This window comes from Choloepus didactylus, chromosome 11, assembly GCF_015220235.1.
Source record: "Choloepus didactylus isolate mChoDid1 chromosome 11, mChoDid1.pri, whole genome shotgun sequence".
NCBI lineage: Eukaryota > Metazoa > Chordata > Mammalia > Pilosa > Megalonychidae > Choloepus > Choloepus didactylus.
The window spans coordinates 54,233,344-54,236,986 of record NC_051317.1 but is presented as its reverse complement, the minus strand read 5'-3'; the positions used below and the strand labels follow the sequence as shown (position 1 = coordinate 54,236,986).

Here is a 3,643-nt window from a genome sequence, read left to right as displayed (position 1 = left end):
TTATAAAGGATTCCAGTAACAGGATTAAGACCCATCCTGAATGACGTGGGCCACACCTTAACTGAAGTAGCCCCATCAAAAGACCCTAGTTACAATAGGTTAACACCCTCAGAATTGAATTAGATTTAAGAACATGCTTTTCTAGGGTACATACAGTTCCAAACCACCACACTCCACCCTGTGGACCCCAAAAGGACATGTTCTTTCTGTATCTAACATACATTTATTCCATCACAATATCCCAAAATACTTAAGTCATTTCAGAAACAATCCTTAATACAAATTCTCATCAATATCCAATAAAGGTGTGGTCTGTTACGGAGCACAATTCTCCTCTGTCTGTAGACCTATGAAACCTAGAGAACAGATTATCTGCTTCCAATATATAAAAGATGGACAGGCATGGGATAAACATTCTCATTGTCATAGGGAGAAATTGGAAGGAAAACAGGGGTTCATGGAGCCCAAACAACTTTGAAACTCTGCAGGTCATACTCCATTAGATTTCAAGGTCTGAGAGTCATCTATGAAATGATGTTTTGTCCTCCTGGACTGATGGAGTAGCAGCATCAACCTTTCCAAGTGCTTGTGCAGCAGCCATGCTCTCCCTTAATACTGGGCTGAAGGTTTCAACCTCTCCAACCATCAGAATGACAGCTATGCTATGGGCTCCACCCTTGTCAAGCACCAGGGTGGCGCCAGACTCTCCGCAATACTCTAGGTATCTGAGAATACTGAAGTGGCATTATGCTTCCTGAACAATGGGGCAGAAGGCCCAGCCTCTCCAGATGCTGGGGTATACTTACCCTTTCTTCTTTCCAGACTTCAGCTTCCATGATCCTGCCTTTAAAATGATTTTTCCTTCAACTGCCCCTTTTCTATCCTTTTTTCAGTCCAAGTGGTCAGTGTTTCCTTTCATACAAATCTTGCATAAAGTTTGTCAGTTTTGCCTGTAGTACACAGGGGTCAAATCCATCAGTGTAGGACTTTCCACAGATCCTTCCTGGAAAACACCTCCAATCCTGACTTGCACTGAAATAGCTGGCTTCATCCATCAGTTAAACCCTCACATGAAGCACTATTCTCTGGAGACTTGCTTTTGGGAAACTCAGATTTTTCAAAGTCATCAATTTCTGGTCTCTTTGCACCCAGGAGTTCAGTACCCAGCTCTTCAAAGCAATCTAGGCTTTCTCCATCAAGCACCTCATAATTATTCCAGCTTCTACCCATTACCCAATTCCAAAGCCATTTCCACATTTTTGGTATTTGCAATAGAAAAACCCTACTCTCCTGATATCAAAATGTTTTCTTTTGCTACGCTGCTGAAAGAAGATACCACGAAATGTTTCAGCTTAAGCAATGAGAATTTACTCACTTCTGGCTAGAGTCCAAGAAAATCAAGGCATCCTTAGGTGATGTTTTCTTCCTTAAGACTGACTTCCAGCAATCCTTGGCTCCTCTGCCAGATGGCAAGACACATGGTGGTGTCTGCTGGTCTCTTCCTTCTCTTCTGGGTTTCATTGATTTCAACTTCTTGCTTCCACAGCTTTCTCTCTCTCTCTCTCTCTCTGTATTCATTCCATTTATAAAGGACTCTAGCAGTAATCTTAAGACCCATCCTGAATGAGGTGGGCCATGCCTTAAATGAAATAACCTCTTCAAAAAGTCCTACTTACAATAGGTTTAAATAAATAATGGGTTAGAGTTAAGAACATGATTTCTGGGGTGTATACAGTTCCAAACCACCACACATAGAATGGAGTATTATTTAGCTGTAAAAAGAATGAAGTTCTGATACATGGCAAAAACAAGGATAAACCTTGAGATGCTATGTTGAATTAAATAAGCCAGACACAAAAGGACAATATTGTGTGATCTCAGTGTTATGAAACAATTAGAATAAGTCAATTCACAGAATGTGAAACTAGAATGCAGGTTATCAGGAGCCAGGATGGGTAGGGAACCTGGGGCTTAATGCTTAATTGGTACAGAAGTTGTGTTTGGGGTGATGGAAAAGTTTTGGTAATGTTGGTGACAGTAGCACAACATTGTGACTATAATTAACATCACTGAAATATATATTTGAATGTGCATAAAAGGGGAAATTATAGGTTGTATATATGCTACTAGAACATAAATTTTGAAAAAAAAATGTAGAACTGCATAAATAGTTAACCCTAATGTAAACTATGTATTTGACTGAAAGATACAAAGTGAACACCCCAATGCTTCAGAGCTTTATCAAATATGGCTTGCTATTCCTAACTTATATGGTGATGGTGACATTTCAGTCAGGCAGTGGTAACCTTTTTATACATCTTGAAAAGAAAATGTTGGAAGAATATTCTGCTGGGACTAGCAAATTTAGAAGCTAATTACCTGGTGGGTCAGAACATACCAGTACACGACTCTAACCACTGTCCAGCTTCTGGATTGCTTTGGCATTCCTGTGTTGATGGCTTTCCCTTGGTTTATTCTCTATGCAAGTTACAGAGTGGTCCACTTAATCTCTGTGGCTGACTGTCTGTAGAGTGTAGGAATTATGGTTAGTGCAGACATATTAGCAGAAAGGGAAGACAATTCAGGTATGATGGACTGATTGGTGATATCTTGGTCCTTCTTGGGCTTCCCTCCAGCATTTCTAATGAGTGTGAAGAATACGTGGAGAAGTAACTGAGCAGACAGGAGTTTTTAGAAATGGTGGGCTTATTTGGAAAAACTATCAGTGGCCTACAGTTATTGATTATAGAATATAGGGAAATTGCCAGAATTCACTAGGACTGGAAAATTGTTTAGCCATTTGTGGCATTTGCTCTCTATATGTTTGGCCTGAACAGCTTCATGCCATTGGTGATTAAAGTCACTAGTGCCACTTCTGCCAACCTGGATATTCTTACAACTGACCTCTACAGACTGTTTTTCTTTTTTCTTTTTTTCTTATGTATGTATGTATGTATGTATGTATGTATGTATGTATGCATTTATTTTGTCTCTATTTGGTTATAAGTTTTCAGGTCTCTACATCCTGTTCTTCACCATCATCCTGGTGGGCTTTATTCTGTACTGCTCCACCCCTACATGCAGAAAACAGCGTGCCACTTGGTCATCTGCACTGGGATCAACAACCAGGGACTGAAGATTGAGGGAAACCTCCAGGAGACCCACTCTGCAGTCTTGTAGCTGAAGAACAAAATGCACACAGGTACACCAGTGGGTTCCTGGGAAGCTGGGAGTCATCACCCAGGTAAAGCAGAGCTCACTGACTGCTCAGGGGATACTTGAAAAATGATCAGACTCAGAGTAAATGCTCTGCAGTGCTGGATTGGATCCAATGGTTATATTTTAGAAAGAAAGAAAAAGCAATGAGTCAAAAGCAGAAATACCAAACTAAAGAAGAACCCAAGGCTAGGATTGTTTCCATGTGTTTGAGGACCAATACCTGTTAGTGTCAGGGAGACAAGACGTCGGCGGGCCCCACACTGGGATCTCAGAGGCACAGTGGAAGCAGTATCGTGGGCAGCTGGAAAGCAGCTGTCCAGGCAGGGCTGGTGATCAGGAATAGGAGGCAGTCCAGGGTGGTTCTGGAGCAGGTTCCTCAGTTGGAGGCTTCTGGTTTTCATCTTGAGCACAGGCCTGGGAGTCT

The 3,643-nt window shown here is 41.4% G+C and overlaps 1 pseudogene; it reads left to right on the top strand.

Annotated features, from left to right (window-relative positions):
- The first annotated feature begins 2,189 nt into the window (after positions 1-2,189).
- On the top strand, positions 2,190-3,180 carry LOC119506020 (annotated as a pseudogene).
- Positions 3,181-3,643: the final 463 nt, after the last annotated feature.